This window comes from Anomaloglossus baeobatrachus, chromosome 7 (genome assembly GCF_048569485.1).
Source record: "Anomaloglossus baeobatrachus isolate aAnoBae1 chromosome 7, aAnoBae1.hap1, whole genome shotgun sequence".
Lineage (NCBI taxonomy): Eukaryota > Metazoa > Chordata > Amphibia > Anura > Aromobatidae > Anomaloglossus > Anomaloglossus baeobatrachus.
The window spans coordinates 171,404,315-171,424,151 of NC_134359.1; the positions used below are offsets into that span (position 1 = coordinate 171,404,315).

General features: G+C 44.9%; 1 protein-coding gene across 1 annotated transcript in view; it reads right to left on the reverse strand.

Annotated features, from left to right (window-relative positions):
* SF3B1 (splicing factor 3b subunit 1) overlaps window positions 1-19,837 on the reverse strand; it is a 446,304-nt gene that overhangs the window by 322,004 nt on the left and 104,463 nt on the right. The window lies entirely within an intron of this gene.

Consider the following 19,837-nt stretch of genomic DNA (forward strand, 5'->3'; position numbering starts at 1 on the left):
CAAAAAACACAAACTGTATCTTCAGTCAGCAAACAGTCTGTTCCATATGGCTGATGACTAAGAAAATTGCAATCGCTGTAATATTATCCGGATAAGGGGTATACCTAAAAGCATGAGTGCACATGCTATCATATTAACACTGCGGACATTATTCAATAACATCCTTGGTGATCCTTATTGATGAAGAGCTGAAGGATATTGACCGGGAGCACTGTACACTTAAGGGGGCTTTACACGCTACGATATAGTTAATGTTTTATTGTCGGGGTCACATCGTTCGTGACGCACATCCGGCGTCATTAACGTTATCGCAGCGTGTAAACACTTACCAGCGACCTTAAACGTCCTCCAAAGTGGTGAAAATCTTTCTATTTGCATACCTCTCAACTGAAAACTTGCTTGTTAAATGTCAGAGAACTTAATGATCACGAGAAAAGACCAAGTGTTTTATCATATGTATAAACATACATTTTCTCTTTAGGAAACAAACTCACTTTACAGGGGATCATATACCTCAGTTTACTAACAGATTTTTCATCTTGGCGCCACAGTACAAATCAGTGGCGCATACTATTTTACAAGCATTGCCAGACACTGAGAGGAGATGTGTTTGTTAAGATCTCTGTCCACACCAAAGTTTTGACTTTTGCAAGATCCTATCTTCCCAACTGCGACCAAAATTAAGACATGCTATCAATATAAAAACATTGTGGAAAACCTTATCATTGGGGGCAATTTAAATTTTGTCTAGGATTCCTCTACTCTTGGATTTTTCCCTGGGCAGTCATCACCATCTAAACTCATCAAAAAAAAAAAAAAAGCTCCGCTAAACCTTTTTTGGTCTCTCCAACTGATGGATGAAGATTATTTATGTGATTCTCCATTACACCATATACATAGCAGTCTAGATTTTTTTCTTACATGGCATCCTACATCTCAAATAGGAACTGCTAAATAGTCATATTATGCTCCTGTATATTGTAACTTGACTATACTAGACTCCCAACAAGGCTTCAGATGTTGGAACTTAAATGATCTTATGCTTAAAAAAACACTGTCTCAGACCTTTGTGAAACGATAGACAAAAAAAACAAAAAAAAACAAAATTAAAATAAAAAAATTCAGAAGTATGATGAGCAGGGCCGGATTATAGGCGGGGCAGGCGGGGCTTCAGCCCCGGGGCCCCCACCAAAAGAGCTTCCAAGGGGGCCCCCACCACCAGGGCCATACTTGCCACCCGTCAGCAATTTTTTTTTTCTTTTCTTCACACCCGCTCCCCCTCCGTTAAGACAGTCTAAATCAGCTGTGTTTTCGGGGGGTCACCGGGCACCTACATTTATTTGTATCTGCGTCTCTAAGACGCAAAAACAAGCTGCGGGCACAGGACGCTGATTGACCTCGGAAGTACCATCGTTTGTACTTCCGGGGTCAGAGGTGTGCCTGCTCCCTGCTCTGCTGCGGCGTCCAATGCTGCGGACGTCACAGCAGGACGCCGCCGCGGAGGAGAGGACCCACGCGGGCGGCCGGCTGGCCGGCCGGCCGCGGAGGAGAGGACCCACGCGGGCGGCCGGCTGGCCAGCCGGCCGCGGAGGAGAGGACCCACGCGGGCGGCCGGCTGGCCGGCCGGCCGCGGAGGAGAGGACCCACGCGGGCGGCCGGCTGGCCGGCCGGCCGCGGAGGAGAGGACCCACGCGGGCGGCCGGCCGCGGAGGAGAGGACCCACGCGCGCGGCCGGCCCGGAGAAGACCCACGCCGCCACGCGGGCGGCCGGCTGGCCGGCCGGCCGCGGAGGAGAGGACCCACGCGGGCGGCCGGCCGCGGAGGAGAGGACCCACGCGCGCGGCCGGCCCGGAGAAGACCCACGCCGCGGCCAGGAGAGGAGACTAACCGGAGCAGGAGAATGGCCGCGGCACCGGAACAGCAGCAGGACGATGGCGGCCTATACCGGAGCAGCAGGAGGATGGCATCAGAGCAGGTAGGGACAGAGCTGAAGAAAGATGTGTGGTGTGATGCAGAGCTGTGTGGTGTGATGCAGAGCTGTGTGGTGTGATGCAGAGCTGTGCGGTGTGATGCAGAGCTGTGTGGTGTGATGCAGAGCTGTGTGGTGTGAAGCAGAGCTGTGTGGTGTGAAGCAGAGCTGTGTGTGTGAAGCAGAGCTGTGTGTGAGTGTGTGTGTGAAAGAGAGCTGTGTGTGTGTGAAGCAGAGCTGAAGAAAGATGTGTGGTGTGAAGCAGAGCTGTGTGTGTGTGAGAGAAGCAGAGCTGAAGAAAGATGTGTGGTGTGAAGCAGAGCTGTGTGTGTGTGTGTGTGTGTGTGTGTGTGTGTGTGTGTGTGTGTGTGTGTGAAGCAGAGCTGAAGAAAGATGTGTGGTGTGAAGCAGAGCTGTGTGTGTGTGTGTGTGTGTGTGTGTGTGTGTGTGTGTGTGAGAGAAGCAGAGCTGAAGAAAGATGTGTGGTGTGAAGCAGAGCTGTGTGTGTGTGTGTGAAGCAGAGCTGAAGAAAGATGTGTGGTGTGAAGCAGAGCTATGTGTGAAGCAGAGCTGAAGAAAGATTTGTGTTGTGAAGCAGAGCTGTGTGTGTGTGTGAAGCAGAGCTGTGTGTGTGTGTGTGAAGCAGAGCTGAAGAAAGATGTGTGGTGTGAAGCAGAGCTGTGTGTGAAGCAGAGCTGAAGAAAGATTTGTGGTGTGAAGCAGAGCTGTGTGTGTGTGTGAAGCAGAGCTGTGTGTGTGTGTGTGAAGCAGAGCTGAAGAAAGATGTGTGGTGTGAAGCAGAGCTGTGTGTGTGAAGCAGAGCTGTGTGTGTGTATATATGAATCAGAGCAGTCTATGTGGCACCCCAGAACTATATGGGTCCCCCAGAGCGCTAAGCCACCCATCCCAGTAATGTGTACGCCACCAGAGCGGTTTGCCACTCCAGTAACGTCTATGCCCCCCCCAGTAATGTCTATGCCCACTGCCCCTCCTGTAATGTATTTATTGTAGGCCCCAGCCCCTCCTGTGATGTATATACATCAGTGCTGTGTCAGTGTGCATGGTGTGCAGTCATGTCTGTTATTGATGGCCATCATGCAACACAGCCATATGTCCTGGAGGAGCTGGAAACAAGCGGGAGAGGTGAGTGATGCTGCTTGTGACTTCTCCATATTAACACCTGTAATGCGTCTGTGTCTGCATGTATGTCAGTGTATATGACTGTGCATATATTTGTCTGTTTAAATGTATTTTTGTGAATTTGTCTTCAAATATGTATATGTACGTATGCCTGTATGTGTATGTGTGTGTCTGTGTGTGGATGGGGCCCACTGAGACTCAACCGGGGACCACAAAAACCTGGAGCCGTCCCTGGCTGCCTTAACATTGGGATCAATTAAAAATATGTGAGTAAAGGCCGCTTTACACGCTGCGATATCGGTCCCGATATTGCTAGCGTGCGTACCCGCCCCCATCTGTTGCGCGACACGGGCAAATCGCTGCCCGTGCCGCACAACATCGCCCAGAGCCGTCACACATACTTACCTGTCCGGCGACGTCGCTGTGACCGGCGAACCGCCTCCTTTCTAAGGGGGCGGTCCATGCGGCGTCACAGCGACGCCACTGAAGCGTCACTTAACCGCCGCCCAATAGCAGCGGAGGGGTGGAGATGAGCGGGATGTAACATCCCGCCCACCTCCTTCCTTCTGCATAGCGGCCGGGAGGCAGGTAAGGGGAGCTTCCTCGTTCCTGCGGTGTCACACGGAGCGATGTGTGCTGCCACAGGAACGAGGAACAACTTCGTTACTACTGCAGCAACGATATTAGAGAATGGACCCCCATGTCACCGATGAGCGATTTTGCACGTTATTGCAACGATGCAAAATCGCTTATCGGTGTCACACGAAACGGCATCGCTAATGCGGCCGAATGTGCGTCACGAATTCCGTGACCCCAACGACTCCGCATTAGCGATGTCGCAGCGTGTAAAGCCCCCTTTACTCTACTTTCTTTGTATAAGTGACGACTGTGAGTGATCCTGGACTGTATCTGTATTGTACTGTGTGTATAAGTGACGGCTGTGAGTGATCCTGGACTGTATCTGTATTGTAGTCCTGTAAATCTGAATATGGCAGATCAGGGTAAAGGTCCAGTCACACTAAGCAACTTACCAGCGATCCCAACAACGATGGGGATCGCTGGTAAGTTGCTAGGAGGTTGCTGGTGAGATGTCACACTGCGACGCTCCAGCGATCCCACCAGCAACCTGACCTGGCAGGGATCGCTGGAGCGTCGCTACACAAGTTGCTGGTGAGCTCACCAGCAACCAGTGACAAGCCCCCAGCGCCGCGTGGAAGATGCTGCGCTTGGTAACTAAGGTAAATATCGGGTAACCAACCCGATATTTACCTTGGTTACCAGCGCACGCAGCTACACGTGCAGAGAGCAGGAAGCAGCGCACACTGAGCGCTGGCTCCCTGCTCTCCTAGTTACAGCACACATCGGGTTAATTACCCGATGTGTGCTGCAGCTAAATGTGCACAGAGCAGGGAGCAGCGCACAATGCTTAGCGCTGGCTCCTTGCTCTCCTAGTTACAGCACACATCGGGTTAATTAACCCGATGTGTGCTGCAGCTACATGTGCACAGAGCAGGGAGCAGCGCACAATGCTTAGCGCTGGCTCCTTGCTCTCCTAGTTACAGCACACATCGGGTTAATTAACCCGATGTGTGCTGCAGCTACATGTGCACAGAGCAGGAGCCGGCACTGATAGTGAGAGCAGCGGAGGCTGGTATCAAAGGTAAATATCGGGTAACCAAGGACAGGGCTTCTTGGTTACCCGATGTTTACATTGGTTACCAGCCTCTGCAGAAGCCGGCTCCTGCTGCCTGCACATTTAGTTGTTGCTGTCTCGCTGTCACACACAGCGATCTGTGCTTCACAGCGGGACAGCAACAACTAAAAAATGGCCCAGGACATTCAGCAACAACCAACGACCTCACAGCAGGGGCCAGGTTGTTGCTGGATGTCCCACACAGCAACATCGCTAGCAACGTCACAAAAGTTGTTCGTTAGCAGCGATGTTGCTAGCGATGTTGCTTAGTGTGACGGGGCCTTAAGATACATGTTTATTGGATTTATATCTAAATGCTACAGTTCGTGCTCTACTGTTATGGCTAAAAATGTTAACGTTTATGGGGCCCCCACCAGATTTTCTGCCCAGGGGCCCCCACCAACCTTAATCCGGCCCTGATGATGAGCCTGGGAAGCACTCAAATGTGTCCTCAGACGGATATTAACAAGACATGCATCTAGGTTAAAAAGGAAAGAGCAGATCAATTCTCCCATGTGTTTGAGCAGATTGATCTACTTGACAAACAATCTGCTTCTCTTAATGCTAAAAAAGAGCCAATATGTTTTTAATTGATCAAATTTATATAAAAAAATACCAAAACGGCGTGCGAAGGTTGTAGTATGGATTTGCAGATAAATGGAGTCGCTCATTGGCAAGATTATATCCACGCAGGTATAGAACATATATGTCCAAATTTAAAGGGGCTCATGGACCAAAAATTCATAACCCCACTGACATAGCTGAAGCATTTTGTGCTACTATAGCTCGCTTCATAATCTTCATGGACAATACCACAACATGCCATCTAATATTCTTGAAACAAAAATTGAGAAATATACTATGGACACTGCCCTTCTTTACAGATGCCTGTGCAGGAGGTACTTGACTGATCAAGAGATACAGTGCTGGCCAAAAGTATTGGCAACCCTGCAATTCTGTGAGAGAATACTCAGTTTCTTCTTGAAAATGATTGCAATCACAAATTCTTTGGTATTATCTTCATTTATTTTGTTTGCAATGAAAAAAAACACGAGAGAATGAAACCAAAATCAAATCATTGATAATTTCACACAAAACTCCAAAAATGGGCCTGGATAAGATGTCAGAATGGGCAGATACTTGGCAAATGAGATTTAATGTTGATAAATGTAAAGTAATGCACCTAGGACGGAGTAATCCTATAGCTGCGTATACATTAAATGGAAGTAAACTCGGGACTACAGAACAGGAGAAGGACTTGGGTATTCTCATTACAAATAAGCTGAGCAGCAGCACTCAATGTCAAGCAGCAGCTGCTAAAGCAAACAAGATTTTAGGGTGTATAAAAAGAGATTAGATCCCGTGATCCCAACGTATTGTTACCCCTCTATAAATCACTTGTAAGGCCACATCTGGAATACGGGATCCAGTTTTGGGCTCCACATATTAAAAAGGACATTCAGAAGTTAGAGTCAGTTCAAAGGCGGGCAACTAGACTATTACAAGGAATGGAAGGCCTCCCATATGATGACAGGTTGAAAAAGTTAGATATGTTTAGCTTAGAAAAAAAAGACGTCTCAGAGGAGATCTCATTTATATGTATAAATACATGTGTGGTCAATATAAAGGACTGGCACATGACTTATTTCTTCCAAAGACAGTACTAAGGACCAGGGGGCACTCACTGCGAGTGGAAGAAAAGCGATTCCGACACCTAAATAGGAAAGGGTTCTTTACAGTTAGAGCGGTCAGACTGTGGAATACACCTACCACAAGAGGTAGTAATGGCAGATACTATAACAGCTTTTAAAAAAGGGCTGGATGATTTCCTCAGTATGTTGAGGAGAGCCATAAAATGAAATACTTAATTAACCTCTGGACATAGAGCATTGTGGGAAATATGTCGATTTGTCTTACATAATTCAGGTTTCAGATCATATGCATGACACAGATATAAAGGTGGCTGCCATTGCCTGTTTCTCCACACCTTGCCTGGAATGCAAGGAATGTCCAGATGAAAGAAGATACCATATAAGGGAAGATCCCTGGTCAAGCTGGAAATCACAGACCAAACCATCAGCATGGATGCACCAGATGACGTCCCTCCCATCGTCATGGTTTCGTCCACTGGAGTCAGACCTGCCCATCAACAGCAACACGGATCTCCCCATTGGCTAGCCCATGAACTGTCCCACTAAATATGCATATCTGAACTTGTGTACGCCCCTAGCCTATATCAAGAGGACGCACGAGTCTCTCTGTCTGTTTTGGTGCCATTTTCTACTGTGACCAAGAAGAGACTTCATATCCGACTGTGTCTGGTGTGAATTCTTTTATGCATGCACTTGGCCCATATCAATTCGGCCAGGCAGTAGGCAACTAGTGATCTCTGGTTATGAGTTCACCTTAACATTATTGGCGCCCAACGTGGGGCCAGTATAGGAAAAACTCTACAATCTTGAGGACCGGCGATTGGAATGGCAGGACGTGCTGGATACCCTGATCCAAGAGTCTGATCAGCTCGTTACGAGAACATGGTAAGTCTGCTGATTTTTATAATCTGAAGTCTTACTCGTGTGTCTCAGGGTATGTGGCACTGATTGCCTGACCGTGTCCGGTTTTTGCGATCTCTGTGACGGCAGAAGAGTTTCTCCGCTGCTGGCCATATTAATCTCGGAAGAACCGTCACATATTCAGTTGCCTGCTGCCTGTTGTGTATTTGTGAAGAGAGATGTGGGTTTGTGAGTGGTGTCTGTAAAACGTGTAAAGTATATGGTTTGTGGTCGCCTGTGATATGGTTTGTGGATCTAGTGGAGACTTAAGTAGTTAATACGGTTTGGTACAAGACCTAGAGATATAGGGCAGGTTTTAATTGGTCAGGTTAGGCACGTGTTTTTCACGGGCTCTCAAATTTGTTGATATGGTAAAGGATATTGTCTGTGGTATAGTATACGGTTGTCGCCTGTGGTACAGTTTATGGCTCTGTAAGGAAATACGTGGGACTGCTGGTACGTGGTAATCTTGGGGCCTAGCGCAGTGTAGCGTGGAATGGCTGGTACGGATACCATTGGGGCATAGCGTTTAAGTTGCGCATTGTGGCTGGTACGTGGTAGTCTTGGGGCCTAACGCTGGACGTGAAATGGCTGGTACGGATACCATTGGGGCTTAGCGCAAGCTTGGGTGATATAATTGGTATGAGGTGTCTTGGGGTCTAGAAAAAGCGCTGGACGTGAATCGGCTGGTACGGGCACCTTGTAGCCAGGGGTGACACCATTGGTGTCTTTATGAATTATGGACCATGTAGAAACTGGGCAGGGACACCGTGACGAGGCGCCTGCTGCAGACTTAACAAAACTTTACTTAGTGTTCAAGTTGTGTGTCAGTTGTGAATCATCTCCCCATCTTTGTTTGTCTGTTGTTTTTATCTTGGTCTGCATAGAGAAAGATTGTTTGGTGTTGTTTATCTTGAGAGAAAGATGGAGAAATTGGTGAAGTTGCGTCTAGTTGTGCTGGAAAAATCCGGATGAGAGTGGATTTTGTTGGGATGTGGGGACTCTAGGCTGCAATCCTGTGATAAACCATGTGCTATTTTTGGTTGCAGCCATTTTAGGTCAGATTTTAAAATGGTGGACGAAGCACAAGGCTACAGCATGATTGGGACAAAGAAAACAAAGTGAGTCAGGGGTTTGTGTGAAGAAGACCATGTGCTCTGTAAATGTTTGAGCAATGGATTGGATGGAGTACTATATACTTAGCCAGAAACATGAATGTTTTTATCTATAATTAGACTTAGATCTGGGACATATGTGTGTGTGTATAAATATATATATATATATATATAAGTACAGACTACAGAAAATAGGAGAGAGAGAGTTGGAGCAGATGTGAAGTCCTTTTTCCCTGCCACATGCCAAAATGGTGGATGAAGGCCACATGGTGGCCGAGGCATGTTTGAGACAAAGAAAGGAAGTTAGTGGGGGGGGAGGTGTGAGAGAAGCCATGTGCTATTCTGGCAGTGGCCATTTTGTTAGTAAATCTGTGTAAAGTTGACAAAACTGCTCCCACCAAATAACATATGAAGTGTTAGTAAATGTTTATAGCACTAAAAGATGGAACATTGAATGACTGGGTAGTTGTGGAAAACACTAAATATAAATCCAGTGTGCAGGTTGGATTGAGTCAGGACAGTCAAAAGGAGGAATATCTTAATTAGTAAGCAATAAAATAGAGAAAAAAAAAAACCCTTAAAATAACGTACCTTTGCGGCAGATATCATGATAAATAAATATTCCAATTATGAATGTGGCAAATAAATCCTGAGAGCTGCATGTTTTAGGTAAAAAAAAAAAAAAAAAAAAAAAATCCAACAGAAGGATGGAAATTGATTTCACTTGTGTCCAGGGAAAATGAACAGTGTGTTTTTGGCTTTTGGGGGAGGAACAACTTGTTTGTGTGTTTGTGGCTACAGGGGGTGGATGAAAATACAGGTTCTTCCACTAGACATCAAGTTACAAGGGGGGTTAGTTCTATCTAAGTTTACACCTTAAAAGAGCAGCCCAAGAAGAAAAAAAAAAAAAAAAAAAAAAAGGAGCTTTTTGCATTTAATTCATTGCAAATTATACTGGAAAAAGGTATAATTTATTTTACTAATTTTATCCTAAAGGAATAAAACTTAATTGTGTAAATGTTTAGATTTATTGGTAGATACAAGAGCATAGGAAGCTGTTTAATCAGATGGATTTCTATGGTAAATCAGCATTTTATAAAAAGTATTAGTATTTATAGGACAGTATCACAGAGATGCTGATAATGTCCTCAATGATTCAAATATGAACGCCCCTACATCCAATATCCAGAGGTTGTGCTACGTTATTATAGTTATTAATAATAATAATAATAATATAATAATTTATTAATATATTTATTAATAATTACAATAATTTGATTTAAGGAATGTGGATGATTTATGGAATTCTGTGTTTTATATTTAATGTATTGAATAATCTGCTTTCTTTTTATAGAAAGAATGATTGCAATGCAGATTTCTGTGGTTCAAGCAAAGGTTATAAAAGCCATTGAAAGGGTTTTCCATTATTACGTTACAGATAAAAACAATATTTCTGCTGTTCCCGATTAGGTACAATCTATACAATGTGACTTTCATGCCTAAATGTAGAGCTCCGGGGCCACACAATTTTTGAATCTAATTATGTTTTGGATAATAGATTCATAAAGGGGGGGAAGATGATGTGGAAAGTCACACGTATTATTTAAGGTTTTAATTTGTTCATCGATTGGGTTTTTCTATTAAGTTGTCTTTATATTTTTATCTGTAAGGAGGATACAGCAGACATACATATATCTCATGATTGCTCTGATTTAACAAGAATTGTCAGGTTTTGAACATGTCTCAGATGAGGCCATTGCTAATGCAGATTTTGAGTTTTTCCGTAGATGGATCCAGATACCAAGATGCTGGTTGATTCTGCACTGGATATGCTGAGGTTACACAACATGAGGTAATAAAAATCCAACCACTCCTCTCTCATTGTAATAGGAGAATGAGATGAAGATTTGCGATCACTGTGGTTCGTAGAGCGGAAAGGGGTAAGATAGTCAAAATGTGGATATAGGCAGCAGCCGGAGGAGATGCTCGCACTGGTGCACAACAAAGAAGCAGTGAATGGGCCTAGAGTTGAGAGTCCAATGCAGACCAGTACCTCGGTGGCTCCTGTCACGTCGTCCGTGACATTGGTCACTCCTTGTGTTCTTAAATCCTTACAGGAACAAGCGATTCAGCAAGGAACGGAGTGTGAGACGCAGGGAGCCAGTGACTGAGGAAGGTCTGTGGATAAAGGGCGGTAAGCTTTCTCTGCCATGAGCGCTCTACTCAATAATGGCCCAGGTAACCCATGTGACAAAGGTGTTGGGATGGACAAGATCTGGGCGGCACCACTGCTCAGTACCCAGGTGGCGAGACACCTCCAGTCTTGTAAGACGTGTGCCTATTAAGGTAGAAAAACTGTAAAGACCTCGTAGAAACACCCCTCATCCGCTCTACTGCTCCGGTGATTGCAGATTAGTCATATACATCTACCATGAGTAGGTTTATATGAGTTTTGTGCGTGTTGTGTGAATTTCTTTTCAGGCCTGCTCTGAAACATATCCAGTGTGGAAAACGTTACTGCTGAAAAACTCATGGTGCTGGTGGTATGTAAAGATGGAGTTCCTAAAAAGTGGTAAAGTACATATCCTATAGCAGAGGTCATTATAGAGGTCAGTACCTGGGGATGCCCCTGATGAACCCATCTGCCGTTGTGAAGAGAGGGGAGAAACGCGTTGCGCTTCTTTCATGCTAAGTGTCTGACAAATATGTGTTTATTTTATTAGCCTGAGTGTGAATTGTACAGGGAGAGTCTGTGATTGGACGAGATCTCCTCATGACTCTACCTGGCCTTATTATTATTATATTGATACAGTGGGTACATGTTATACATGTGAGATATTTAATTTCTTTTAGGGTTTGGTTCTTGAATTTGCTGTATCATATTGATTTAAGCTACAAACAGCTATGTAAATACAGAGTGTGAATATTTAATCTTTGGGAATGAATTGGATATATATAACTGCATATTGACGCCTCTTTATCCCCGGTATCTCACGGTTTCTATATTTCCCTCACTGACATTAGCAACACGTATTAGCTTAGCAGTGTAGGGATAGGGAGGGTGAGCCGTCGGTGAGCGGGGGCGCCAATTCGCCTTATAGGGTGCCGACCTCCGCTGCGAGGTAGGGAGAGTTTTAGGGCTATTGCCCCAATCCCTGCCCCCTCCTTTATTGGAATATCTTATTGTGTCTATAGTCACATGGGTGTATGTTGTTTGGAATTTTAATGATTATAACATAAACATGTAACGATCCACAAGATAATGGTGAACGCTGCAAATCATGTAACAAATGTTCGTTTTCCTTAATAATTCAATCTTTATATAAGGTATTTTTGGTTTAGTACCTAGAACGTGATTATATTTCTCACACATACTGCAGATACAGTGTGATATCCTGACCAGTGATGTATGAGCCGTATACAACTGCCTGTATAGTGTGTTAAACATGTGTATCCTCCAATTCCAGATCCTAAATCAGTGTCAGGAGCACGTGGTCTCCAGCCCGGAGACTGGGTGATCCTAAAAAGACAAGTCAGAATGATCCCTGAGTCAGAATCAGGTGGACCGATCCAGCTTATCCCAACCACAGCATCTTCCATGAAGCTTGAGGGAAAACCCATCTGGAGACAGCAGCCGCTGTAAAGAGTCCATCGTACCAGCAGAATGAGGGTCACAACACACATAGTGCTGGATTATCTCATATAGAACTTTATGGAGAATTTCTAGATTGGGGATGATACATGGGAAATAACCATAAGGGAACAATGGGTACAGGAATATTACACAAATAAGGGCTCATGGTGGGAAAGACATTATCTGACCTGAACCGATCAATTATTTTAAGGGTTTAAGTGACTTAAGGATAACATACACTTATAGGTAACTGGTATTGTTTTATTTGTTGGTATTTGAAGCCGTAAAAGTGCTACTCTGTGTTACTGAAGGTAATCGGATCCATGTGTAAGGGAAATCTTGTTAAAGGCCTCCTGGTGGTAGATTATAGACCAGAGACAAGAAGAGATCCATTAGTGTTGTGATACAATCAGGTATATTCGGGTAGAAAAGTCTCGAAGACGCGGACAGCACTCGGATATTGACTGAGAATCAGCCTTTCAGAAACAGTAACGCTAAAAGCTGCAGCATAACAGTAAGAAGCTTATTCTTACAATTGCCTTACTCTTTCTAATCGATTAATCTCGAAATCTGAGTGAGCTCGTCAGCATTAAATAGTCTGTTCTAGTTACCTGTGCCTCTGTGAACTGTGTGTGCGGGATGTGATCAACTCTCTGATCAGCAGTCTGTACCAGCGGGGGCAAAAGCTTAGTATTGCTTGTATAGCGGATAGCAAAACGGAAAAAGGTTGCAGTTAAAGCATTAGAGCTGATGTGTTAGAGGACCATGGTAGGGTCAGAAGGTTAATAAAGTATTTAGGGGGGACTGTTGAGGAGAGCCATAAAATGAAATACTTAATTAACCTCTGGACATAGAGCATTGTGGGAAATATGTCGATTTGTCTTACATAATTCAGGTTTCAGATCATATGCATGACACAGATATAAAGGTGGCTGCCATTGCCTGTTTCTCCACACCTTGCCTGGAATGCAAGGAATGTCCAGATGAAAGAAGATACCATATAAGGGAAGATCCCTGGTCAAGCTGGAAATCACAGACCAAACCATCAGCATGGATGCACCAGATGACGTCCCTCCCATCGTCATGGTTTCGTCCACTGGAGTCAGACCTGCCCATCAACAGCAACACGGATCTCCCCATTGGCTAGCCCATGAACTGTCCCACTAAATATGCATATCTGAACTTGTGTACGCCCCTAGCCTATATCAAGAGGACGCACGAGTCTCTCTGTCTGTTTTGGTGCCATTTTCTACTGTGACCAAGAAGAGACTTCATATCCGACTGTGTCTGGTGTGAATTCTTTTATGCATGCACTTGGCCCATATCAATTCGGCCAGGCAGTAGGCAACTAGTGATCTCTGGTTATGAGTTCACCTTAACAAGTACACAAAACATTGTTGGTTATAAATGACTTAGTGACTAAATGTAGAACTGGTGGAGGAAGGTTGAACTCGATGGACCTAGGTCTTTTTTTCAATATAAATAACTATGTAACAAAAGGTATTGGTACCCTTAGCCTACTACTTGGTTGCACAACCTTTAGCCAAAATAACTGCGAACAACCGCTTCCGGTAACAATGAGTTTCTTACAATGCTTTCCTAGAATTTTAAACCATTTTTCTTTGGCAAACTGCTGCAGGTCCCTGAGATTTGAAGGGTGCCTTCTCTAAACTGCCATTTTGAGATCTCTCCACAGGTGTTCTATGGGATTCAGGTCTGGACTCATTGCTGGCCACTTTAGTAGTCTCCAGTGCTTTCTATCAAACCATTTTCTAGTGCTTTTTGAAGTGTGTTTTGGGTCATTGTCCTGCTGGAAGACCCATGACCTTTGAGGGAGACCCAGCTTTCTCACACTGGGACCTATGCTGCAAAATTTGTTTGGTAGTCTTCAGACTTCATAATGCCATGCACACGGTCAAGCAGTCCAGTGCCAGAGGCAGCAAAGCAACTCCAAAACATCAGGGAACCTCCACCATGTTTGACTGTAGGGACAGTGTTTTCTTTGAATGCCTCTTTTTTCCTGTAAACTCTATGTTGATGGCTTTTCCCAAAAAGCTCTACTTTTGTCTCATCTGACCAGAGAACATTCTTCCAAAATGTTTTAGGCTCGCTCAGGTAAGTTTTGGCAAACTCCAGCCTGGCTTTTTTATGTCTCGGGGTAAGAAGTGGGGTCTTCCTTGGTATCCTACCATACAGTCCCTTTTCATTCAGACGCCGACGGATAGTATGGGTTGACACTGTTGTACCCTCGGACTGCAGAGCAGCTTGAACTTGTTTGGATGTTAGTCGAGGTTCTTTATCCACCATCCGCACAATCTTGCGTTGAAATCTCTCGTTCATTTTTCTTTTCCTTCCACATCTAGGGAGGTTAGCCACAGTGCCTTGGGCTTTAAACTTCTTGATTGACACTGCGCACCGTAGACACAGGAACTTTCAGGTCTTTGGAGATGAACTTGTAGCCTTGAGATTGCTCATGCTTCCTCACAATTTGGATTCTCAAGTCCTCACAGTTCTTTGGTCTTCTTTTTCTCCATGCTCAATGTGGTACACACAGGGACACAGGACAGAGGTTGAGTCAACTTTAATCCATGTCAACTGGCTGCAAGTGTGATTTAGTTATTGCCAACACCTGTTAGGTGCCACAGGTAAGTTACAGGTGCTGTTAATTACACAAATTAGAGAAGAATCACATGATTTTCCAACAGTGCCAATACTTTTGTCCACCCCCTTTTTATGTTTGGTGTGGAATTATATCCAATTTGGCTTTATGACAATTTTTATTTTTTTCATTGAAGACATATTAAATGAAGATAATACCAAAGAATTTGTGATTGCAATCATTTTCAAGAAGAAACTGAGTATTATCTGACAGAATTGCAGGGGTGCCAATACTTTTGGCCAGCACTGTAGGAAAGGCCTTTCAAGCATTCACTATTGGAAAAAGCCCTGGGCCAGATGGATTCAGTAATAGATTTTATAAGATGTTTGCATTCCAATTACTACCAGTTTTAGCAAAATCAAACAGCAACATCTCAGAAGACTCCCTAATTACTTTAGCTCACATAACTGTTTTATCAAAGCCTAGAAAAGAACCAAATGCCTGCCCTAATTTTTGTCCAATATCATTTATGTTTATTTCAAAATATACTGTAAAATAAATGCAACACAGCTCTCCTAATAACCACCCTCAATTGTTAGCAACAATCAGGTTGGCTTCGGCAAGGGTAGAAAATATTGTGATCTTGCAAATAATATGCTAATTTTGCTTGCGGGGGAAAAAAAAAAAAAATTCCAATGTGCCTTACTTCTGTCGACCCTGAAGAGTTCAACAGGGTTCGCTGGACTTTTTTGGAGAGCACCTCAAGACAAATTGGGTTGGTCCTTCTTGGTTTCTAAAATTCTATCCTTATATTAATGTCCCTAAAGCGAGAGTTAGGGTAAATGGCCTATCTGATCATGTTCTATTAAAAATTGGATGAAGCAAGGGTGTTTGTTCCTTATCACCTCTCCTATACAAATTGCTGATGGAACATTTAGCAGTAGCATTACATAACGTATTTTTCGGACCATAAGATGCACTGTTTTTCCCCCAAATGTTGGGAGAAAGTGGGGGTGCGTCTAATAGTCTGAATGTAGGGCATGGCTGCGGCCGGGAATGAGGTGCTGTGGTGGACCGGGTCATCGGCGGCACGAGCAGGATGTGGCAGCGCCTGCCGTGACCACGTGGGCCCGCTCATTACATATGCACGCCCATCATCCCGCCCATCATCTCTCAGCGCTGAAGCCAGCGCTGACAGGTGGGCGGGATGATGGGCGGGGGTGCACGCATAGTAAACAGCCGGCCGTGATCACCCCTGGCAACTACAGCCTGGAGTGATCATGTGCGGCTGTATTCACTGCCCCCCGCGCATCATCATCAGCGCAAAGTGCAGTGAATCAGTACAGCATACTCACCGTTCCCCTGCAGCACCGCGATGTCCTCCTGTCTGTGCCGGTCAGCTGATCTGTGTAGAGAGCGGTGAGCACAGCGATTAAGTCATCGCTGTGCGCGCCGCTAGTCACGCAGGTCAGCTGACCGGTACAGACCGGAGGACATCGCGATGCTGCAGGTAAGTGACCGTTGACAGCTCCACGCTCTAGCGGCGCTGCTGCCGCCAAAGACAGGGGGAGAAGCAATGCTGCATGGAGTGAGGAGAGGTGAGTATAAACACGTGTGTGAGTGTGAGTGAGTGAGTGAGTGAGAGAGAGAGAGTGTGTGTGTGTGATGCAAGATGGGGGCCAGATAGCAAGATGGGGGCCAGATAGCAAGATGGGGGCCAGATAGCAAGATGGGGGCCAGATAGCAAGATGGGGGCCAGATAGCAAGATGGGGGCCAGATAGCAAGATGGGGGCCAGATAGCAAGATGGGGGCCAGATAGCAAGATGGGGGCCAGATAGCAAGATGGGGGCCAGATAGCAAGATGGGGGCCAGATAGCAAGATGGGGGCCAGATAGCAAGATGGGGGCCAGATAGCAAGATGGGGGCCAGATAGCAAGATGGGGGCCAGATAGCAAGATGGGGGCCAGATAGCAAGATGGGGGCCAGATAGCAAGATGGGGGCCAGATAGCAAGATGGGGGCCAGATAGCAAGATGGCAGTATATAGCAAGATAAGGGCATATACCAGGAGGGGGTACATATACAAGGCAGGAGGATCATTACCAGGATGGGGTACCTTAGCAGAGAATTTGGGGACATTACCCCCATAACAGTGTAAGCAGCAGATCCTCACCCCATAACAGTGTGTCATGAGCACATTTTTTGCTTAAAATTTTATTTTCCCATTTTCCTCCTCTAAAACCAGGGTGCGTCTTATGGACCGGTGCGTCTTTTAGTCCGAAATATACAGTAAATATCCAGATATTAGTGGAGTTACTGTAGGCTCACATCACTATAAACTAGTTCTATAAATAGATGACCTGGGGCTCTAATGTTTCAAACCCAATAACCTTAATTCCCTCTATAATAGAAGGAATTTGAAGAATTTGGCCATGTAAACAATTTTAAAAACTTAACTTCTCTAAAAGAAAAGCCATGAACAAAACTTAAAACTGAACTGAGGCAACAACGGATTTCTAACTTTACATTCAAGTGGCAGACAGGCACAATTAAGCACCTGGGAACACAAATTTTGAGGAACTTGATCTGTATAGTTTAAATTATTTCCCCCATCCTTGAATAAATGCTTCAAAATCTAATGAATTATAACGGGAAACCCTTGTTCTGGATTGGTCGTATTATTGAGATCAAAATGGACATTTTACTAAAACTTGTTTATACAGTTGTGCTCAAACGTTTACATACCGCAGATTTGTTGCTTTCTTTGCCTTTTGTCAGAGACTATGAATGATAACACAATGTTTTCTTCCACTCATGGTTAGTGGTTGGGTAAAGCCATTTATTAGAGGTCTCAAACCCGCTGCCCGCGGGCCGCATGCGACCCCTCAGGGTAGTTCGTGCGGCCCCCAGGCCCGTGCCTCTGTTCACTATCGCTAACCGAGAACAATAGAGGTATTCAGATTAATGGATCTTTATTTTGCACAGGTCAGACCTGTGCAAAATAAAGATCCATTAATCTGAATACCTGAGAAGTGATCATTGGCGCGGCTCAAAAAAAACCCTATTTTCCTCTATTGTTCTCTGTTATCGGCAGTCTGGGTTGCTGCTGCCTTGATCAAAACTTTCCATGCCTGCATAGTAGTTGTGACTTTCACAAATTCACTTGGTGAGTATTACTGCTCCCTGTTTCTACCCCGTGTGTTATTGGGGTAAAACCAGGGCTGTGGAGTCGGTAAGCCAAACCTTCGACTCCGACTCCGACTCCTCAAATTCTCTTGCACCGACTCAGACTCCGGCTCCGGCTCCGACTCCGGCTCCGACTCCGGCTCCTACATATATTGCTTAGTTAGGTGAAAAATTTATTGTAGTACATGAATGTGTGTATGTGAACATCAGACATTTAATAATTTTTATGATACGATAATCAAGATATTTGGATAGAACATAAAATATATTTATTGGAATACAACTTTAGAACACAAAAAACTGTAATAAATTGTAAATATGTAATACACTATGTAATATACAGTAGATTACATATATATCTTGTGTGTATATACACTGTGTGTATGTATATATATATATATATATATATATATATATATATATATATATATATATATATATATTTATATATTACATATTTACAATTTATTAGTTTTTTGTGTTCTAAAGTTGTATTCCAATAAATATTTTATGTTCTATCCAAATATCTTGATTATTGTATCATAAAAACAATTAAATGTCTGATGTTCACATTGTACTACAATAAATTTTTCACTTAAATATAAGCATTATACTAAATGTTATTTAGTAAAATATTCAGCACATTCTGCATTGCACTCCTGTCCCCAATTTATTATATATTTTAAGAGTCGGAGTCGGTGCATTTTATACCGACTCCGACTCCACCAAAATGAGCTCCAACTCCGACTCCGACTCCACAGCCCTGGGTAAAACCCTATTGCGCTTCTTCTCCACAGCTTTTTACTCATCTGTTCACTATCGCGGCAGGTGCAGGGGCCGCAGCCACTGTCTGCACTTTATGTCAGATGAATGTGTTGCAGGCTCTGCGCTCTCACGCCGGCAATACGATCATCTCACATAAATCACTGACAGCGACACTGCACCTGCCGCGATAGTGAACAGGGGCACGGGCCTGGGGGCCGCACGAAGCAGAGATGAGGCACTGGAGGGAGCGCAAGACAGGTGAGAAGAATGGTGTGTGTGTGTGTGTGTGTGTGTGTGTGTGTGTGTGTGTGTGTGTGTGTGTGTGTGTGGACGTTAACCCCTTAGCGACCTATGACATACTGGGTACGCCCTGGCTCCCTGGTACTTAAGGACCCATGACGTACCCAGTAAGTCATGGTGAAATCGCAGCCCCGGTGGCTGCGATCGCTGCAAATACCTTAGATTGGGGAGGAGGGGACCTCAGGAGGGGTGGTGTCTCCTCCCCGGACCTACGGAGGCCGTGATTGGCTGAGCGGCGTTCGTCAGCCAATCACAGCCACTAATGTTTCAGCCATTGAAAAAAAATCGCTGAAACATTGAAATCCAGCCAAGATCAGTGCAGCTGTAGCCCTGATCATTGGCTGGAGCTGGGTGACGTGTGTTTCACCCGCCCCCAGCTCTGATTGGAGAGACCGGCCTTGTGACCGATCTCTCCAATCACTGTGGATCTGGGGCCGTAGACCACTCCCTTCAGCTTCACTCCGGCGTTTGTGGAAGGTGAGGGGAGCTGCTGACCCATTACTACAGGATGGGCACAAAGTGCGCACATTACTATGAGATGGGGATAAGGCTGGGGACATTACTTGTAGGATTGGGACATTACAAGGATGGGCACAATACTATAGGATAGGGACTAGGATCGGCACATAACTATAGGATGGGGACAAGGTGGGCACAGTACTATAGGCTGGGGACATTACTACAGGATGGGGACAAGGTGGGCACATTACTGTAGAATAGGGACATTACTACAAGGGGACAAGGATGGGAAACATTACTATAGAATAGGGATAATGCTGGGGACATTACTATAGGGTGGGGACAAGGTTGGCACATTACTAAAGGATGGGCACATTTCTACAGAATGGGGACAGTACTATAGGATGGGGACATTGCTACAAGGT